Below are 6,220 nucleotides of genomic sequence, written 5' to 3'. Positions count from 1 at the left end.
AAAAATAGAATTGTATTTTTTTAGTTATGAGGATTTTGAGAAAAAGTGACCTTATCCTACAGTTTGAGAATAAAATAATAGGTGAAATCTATTGAAAATACAAATACAAGATTTGCTTGATTGTAGAAGATCTCTTATTCTAATATTATTTTGGAATCTCTTTTTAGAGAGAAAGAGGTGAGAAAAACCCCTTAAGGGGCAAAAAAGAAAGTCCATATTTCTCGTAATGTGTTTTGAACTCAAATTTGTTAAGAGGTCCTTTGAAACCAGCAGGTTCATGAGTAATTTGAGTTGAAACTGGCTATCATGGCAATGCAATTGTATGCTTTCTTTGCACTCAATTTATGGTCTAATTGTGTTTTATCATCAACCATGATCATGGCAGATTGGTTGGTATGATGGGTGGCCGCACTTGGCTTAGAAGGCCAACTAGGAAGGGGAATCACCTTCTCACCTGCTCAATTTGATAAAGGGGATCCTTGTAAGTGCAAGCTTGAGGACAAAAGGTATCTCACAAAAAGATAGGCATGTCAACCCACAGAAAGGATCTCACAATTACAGGAGAAACAATTCTGCAAGGTACTGGTGGTACGCAGTCAGAAGTTGCTGTTTACATGCCATGTTTTGGATTACGAAATGGCGAAGGAACGTGGAGTGCAAGCAGTGACATATTGTTTGAAGCAAAGGATGGGAGATTCTTCACATAAGGCCCATATAGCCTTCTGTACAGATAACCTAGATAGGTCGGTTACTCATGTCGTTTCCTGGGATACAGAGAGATATCTTCAATGGGGGGCTGAACTAATGCCTGCATTAATTTGATTGGGTCTGGCTGCATGCATGTTCCCAGAGAGCTTGTTGAAGGATAGATCTATTATGTTGAGAAGGATCATGTCACCTAAGTAATCTGGAATTGATCCTTGCAAATGATTGTGCTAGGGAGACTGAAGGAGCAGGAAGCATCTTGGGAAAGGGGATCGGCCTACAGAAGCTGGAGCTGTCGAAACCTTCAATGGAGAGCTGAACAGAAGGTCTGCACCGTAGGATCTAATGAGCATGAAAGAAATATTTGATTAGTAGGGGACTTTTACTTCTTCTCGTGCTCCAGTACTGCTGAAACTAGAAGACTATGGGTCCCAATTTGCAAGAAAGAGCAGAGCTGTCCCAGAATGCAACTGCACCATGACACATCCACTCAAATCATTTGGGATGCTCCCTGAGAAGGCATTGTCTGAGAGATCCATATGCAGAAGTAAACCCAAGCTAGCAAGTTGCCTGCACCAGGCAAGTCCACACACGACACCATCTGCTTGTTGCAGATTAAGGAACGGGGCACATTATAATCAAGACAACACAGAAGCAACCATGGAGGCAATCCGATCAAAGTATTAACCCCCATAGCTACATTAAGTGCAGCTCTGATCCCTACAAGATTATATTGTCATTTTAATTGCAATCGATAACTTCGTTTTCTCTCTTGTTTTGTTTAATTATTGATTCCATGCCATTTTAATTGCAATCTATAATTCCCTCTTCTCCTTTGTTTACGTGCTCGACTAATTTACCCTGTGTCATGAATCAGAGGCTTGAGGAAGCCACAGCTTATGTTGATCTTGCAGATCTGTTTATCAATCCTGATGAACCGGATAATAATGCTAACAAGCCCATCAAAACCCATTCCGCTCAGAATTACCACCCACTTATTAGACTCAGCCACTACAAGGACAATGTGTCAAGACAACTGCACCCTAATGATGGCAAATCTGTGGTGAGAATGAGCTCAGAAATACATCGGAGGGGCAGTCAGCTCTTGCTGGAGTATTCCATCATGCAGATAATGATGATGATGATGATGATAATGGTAATGACAAAGTGTGTAATACAGTTGGGCAGGTGATTAAATTGGATGACTCTCCACATCCAAGCACTGATGATCCATTGGATACCAGTCAGGATGATGATGAATTTGGAAGTCTATAGAGGCCATTAACTCCATCACCATCTTCTAGTCTTGCTGATTGTTCTTCATCATCAGTCAGTCTGGGACAAAATCATGATCAACAGCAGCCTGGACTGATCAAGATGAGGCCTAGATTTGAAGTGGTTGGCATGGCAGTGTCGTCATGTATGAGATTGCAACATATTCACCTGATCAGAACTTGAGTACTGCAGGGCTTTGGTTTCCCTAGTGGCTGCTTTCGAGTCTGTGTGTATGTTGTGGTTTCTATGATCAGGTTGAGAATCACCTTGCCTCAACTAAAGAACCTAAAACAACACTACTTAATAAAACACAGACTGCAGGTGAATGCATCGAAATGCAGCAATTACGGCCTCCACCAGGCCTTCCAATTACATGTTTCTGTGGTCTTCTTTTGCAGTTCTCTGGCTCTTAATCTTCATAAACAGTGTACTCTATGTTCTCCTCTAAATCTGGCCCTGGATATCATTTCACAGATCTCTAAGCTGAGGCTTGAAAATGCAATGAACCGTGGCAAGTGTAAGGTCTTGTTGCAGGTCTTCTCCTCCATTTCAAGTTACCTTAATGTAGTGTGATTTGTTTTTGACAAGATCCAGCTTATCAATAATGTCTATGACAACACAGATACAAAGAATAAGTGGGCAAGGGTCTTTCTGTCTGCTACTATGCTCTCAAAGAACTCTACAGGTGGTTGTTGCTGTGCAAGTAGTATGCCCTGGATTGCATTGGTTATCTTCCATCCCGCAAAGTGTTTGCTAAGCTAGAGAGTGTGGAGACAATCAAGTTCCTCATCTTGGACTTGACCAAATGCTTCCACTTCCTTCAAATGAAGGTTGAGGCATTGATCGGAGATGTCTATCAAGATCAATCTGATTCAATCAAGCAATAAAGAGCAGTACTTCTTCTGTGTTTCACTAGGCCAACGTACAAGCAGTATGCTTCTGGCAGACAGGATCATTTGTTATGTGGCTCTTTGTGATTCTAATGTACCTATTGGCTATCAGACAGGATCATTTGTGTTGAATGTCATGAAGGTTCTACTTCCTGGCACCAATATTCTTCTGGCAGATATGCTAGAGTGAAGTGGATTGCTATGGCCCCTGAAGTCATCATGACTAATGTGTCCAACTCCATGGCATTAGTGCCAGAGCTTCCCAAGCACTTCTAGGGTTTCATTCAGTCTCACATTGATGTTGATTATCACTTGTCTACATGAGAGGTGAACAATGTCCAAATAGAATTTGAAAAACAACACTTTGATGAAGGTTATGATTGAAATCAGCTCTGAAGGTATAATCCTGATTTGTTTAAGGTATAATCTTGATTTGTTTCATTCAATCTCACATTGATGTTGATTCTCACTTGTCTACATGACAGGTGAACAATGTCCAAACAGAATTTGAAAACCACAACTTTGACGAAGGTTATGATTGAAATCAGCTCTGAAGGTATAATCCTGATTTGTAACATGCCATAGGAACCCCCCTTGTAATTCCAAAAAGAGAAAAAATTATTATCTTTAGTATAATTTTTTTTTACTCCCCCCTCTCTCCTCGCCAACAGCACGTCGGGGGGGGGGGGGGGGGGGGGGGGGGAGGCATGCAACCTCCAGGTGGGAGGGGTGGCCATGCCACCTACCTCCTCCCCTCCCCTAGCGGCAGACAGAGGCTACGCCCCCCCTTCCTTACGTCACATCCCTCCTCGTTCGCTACTGCGCAGGGCCCTTGGGCCTCCGTTGAAGGTCGTCCCCCCCTCCGTGCACAGTGACTGCAGTCCCCCCCATGGGCTCTCGGCCATAGCCACCCCACCGTCAATCGCTGTACCACCGCCCCTGTGGCCGTCCGATCGAAGTCCCCCCCCCCCCCATGCCCTGTTGCAATGGCAGCCTTGGTCCGACGTGCTAGCCAACTGCGCGGCCACCCAGGCTGATAACTCAGCCCATCCCATCCCTTTCCCCCCCACACTCTCCTCTGTCGTGATCTACGCGCCCAATGTATGAAGGAGAAGGAGTGAGGAGAGGGAAGGAGGAGTGGGAAGAGAAAGAAGGAGGGAGAGAGAGAAGAGGAGGAGTGAAGGAGAAGGAGTGAGGAGAGGGAAGAGAAAGAAGGAGGGAGAGAGAGAAGAGAAGGAGGAGTGAGGAGAGGGAAGGAGTGGGAGGAGAAAGGAGGGAGAGAGAGAAGAGAAGGGGAAGGAGAGAAGGAGAAGGAGAGAAGAGAAGGAGAAGAAGAGGAGTGGGAGAGAGAAGAGAAGAAGAGGGAGAGAAGGAGGAGGGAAGAGGAGAGAGAGAGAAGTAAAAAGAGAGAAGAAGAGAAGTAGAGACAGAGAAGGAGAGAGAGAGAAGTAAAAAGAGAGAAGAAGAGAAGTAGAGACAGAGAAGGAAGGGAAAGAAGGAGAAAAGAAGTGGGAGAGGGAGAGGAGAAGAAGAGAAAGAGAGAGAGAGAGGGAGAGTAGGAGAATAAGAGAAAGGAAGAAGAAGTGGAGGAGAGAGAGAAAGAGTAGGAGAATAAGAGAAAGGAAGAAGTGGAGGAGAGAGAGAAAGAGTAGGAGGATAAGAGGAGAGACGAGGAAGAGAGAGAGAGAGAGAAAGAAGGAGAGGGAGTGAGAGTGATGAGTAGCCGGACTGCCCAATCTCCGCGAGGCGAATGGCTCCCAAGAAGAAAGTCGCGGAAAGCGTAGGCGCCCAAGCTATCGGTAATGCTGGGGAGGCGATCGGAGTGACCAATGCAACAAACACGAATCAAGCCCAGGTTCTAAGCTTTAAAAATATAAATTAATTAGGTTTTTTTTCTCGTGGAAGAGGTGGGTGATGTGCATGAAACAGGAATGAGTCTTAGGGTTCTGTTTACTCTAAGTACTAAGTTGCATGGGTGAAACGGTAGAGTTTGGAATTCACATAAGATTATATGCATGAAATGATAGCTTTTACACACATAAAATGATAGGGTTATCGCCTTACTTCACATAAAATGATAGCTTTTTAACCAGTTCAGTACATGAATAGTCATTTAGAATTCACGTTTCACAATCATGGTTAAAAGAAACACATGAAATGTTAATTTCTGTTCATGAGATACACTTGCATCGTTAGACAAAACCCTAGACTTCCATATACGCAAGTCACATGTGATCTGGTGCATTAGAAATAAGTACTTGTTGCCAGGAATAAAGAGAGATAAAAGTCATCTAGGAGGTACAACTATACTAAACGCGCAATGTGCATGATGGTTAAGGTTGATTGGGAAATCCTGCATAGAACTGCGCTAAGAGAATTGGAAGGATCGCATGCATCTAGACTGCATCTTGAAGGTCTAAATGAAGAATCATGTATTGCCATGTGTGTTAACTGAGCTTGGTTGAAACTAGAGATTAAATGACCCTTGGTTGGGTTGTGAATATGGCATGTCCATTGCCTTGACTGACCAGCTAATGCTTGAGTTAGGAATTAAGATACCCTAAGGTAAAACCCAAGGGAAAAGGGCAAGTCAAAAATAAGTTAACTTATCAAGACCATTTGCTGCGTAATCTTATTCGGAATTTTTGGGATCTCGCCAAGTCACGAAAAGACCCAAGATTGGATGCTGGGAGCATCCAAGAAAAAAAGGAGTCACACCTTAGCAGTTGGTCGTATAAACGACCTCCGAAATGTTCGTGCTTGTACTTAGGTACATTATTTGGTCTCTTTGCTCAAGGAACTAATTCAATGAAAACACTTAATGCTTCAGGTTGAAAGCATGGAGGGAGAGGCAGGAACAGCTATCTCCGACTGTCTGCCTGGCCCTATCCAAGGGGGTTGTTAGCCGCGTCGAGTATATGGACCTAACCCACCACCGCGAGAGGTCTCTCCGTGGGTGCTACTTGGAGCGGGAGGATGCTTGGGTGCCAGGGGAGGCTCTGGCTGTAAATCCCTTGCCTCCGGATCCCGCACAAGAGGTCGACGTGACTCGAGATGGGATCTTGAGGCCCGTGTACTAGTCAACGGGCAAAACTTGGAATAAAAATCCTGTAGATTGCTGGGATAGCCTTCGGGTGTGATATTGGATGTACTCCAGGATTTTTATAAATAAAGAGCAGATATTGAAGAAAAAGGAATTTGCTTGACATTGTTTTTGTGTCAGTGCCTAAGTTGCGTGAAGGAACCCGTGATTAATTTGATTAATTAAGGAAGCTACTTTTGCATGTCAAAACATAGTGTGGTAGGTAATTAGATAACTAAAGCAAACTGAGGAAAGTGCGGTGGATGTG

At 43.9% G+C, this 6,220-nt stretch overlaps 1 long non-coding RNA gene across 3 annotated transcripts; it reads left to right on the top strand.

Annotated features, from left to right (window-relative positions):
• The first annotated feature begins 280 nt into the window (after positions 1 to 280).
• LOC148036724 (uncharacterized) lies at positions 281 to 3,492 on the top strand. 3 transcript variants are annotated; one of them, XR_015690493.1, is made up of 3 exons: positions 281 to 743; positions 940 to 3,268; positions 3,356 to 3,492. It is a non-coding gene; the product is annotated as an uncharacterized LOC148036724 (long non-coding RNA). The 3 variants fall into 3 exon arrangements; XR_015690494.1 differs by having other exon boundaries at positions 281 to 1,385; positions 1,583 to 3,268; XR_015690495.1 differs by having other exon boundaries at positions 281 to 2,497; positions 2,603 to 3,268.
• The last annotated feature ends 2,728 nt before the right edge of the window (positions 3,493 to 6,220 follow it).

The sequence above is a fragment of the Lygodium microphyllum genome, chromosome 4, assembly GCF_053477565.2.
Source record: "Lygodium microphyllum isolate KBCC chromosome 4, Lygodium_microphyllum_v1.1.10, whole genome shotgun sequence".
Lineage (NCBI taxonomy): Eukaryota > Viridiplantae > Streptophyta > Polypodiopsida > Schizaeales > Lygodiaceae > Lygodium > Lygodium microphyllum.
The sequence above is the reverse complement of the archived record's forward strand: the minus strand, read 5'-3'. Positions and strand labels throughout refer to the sequence as shown.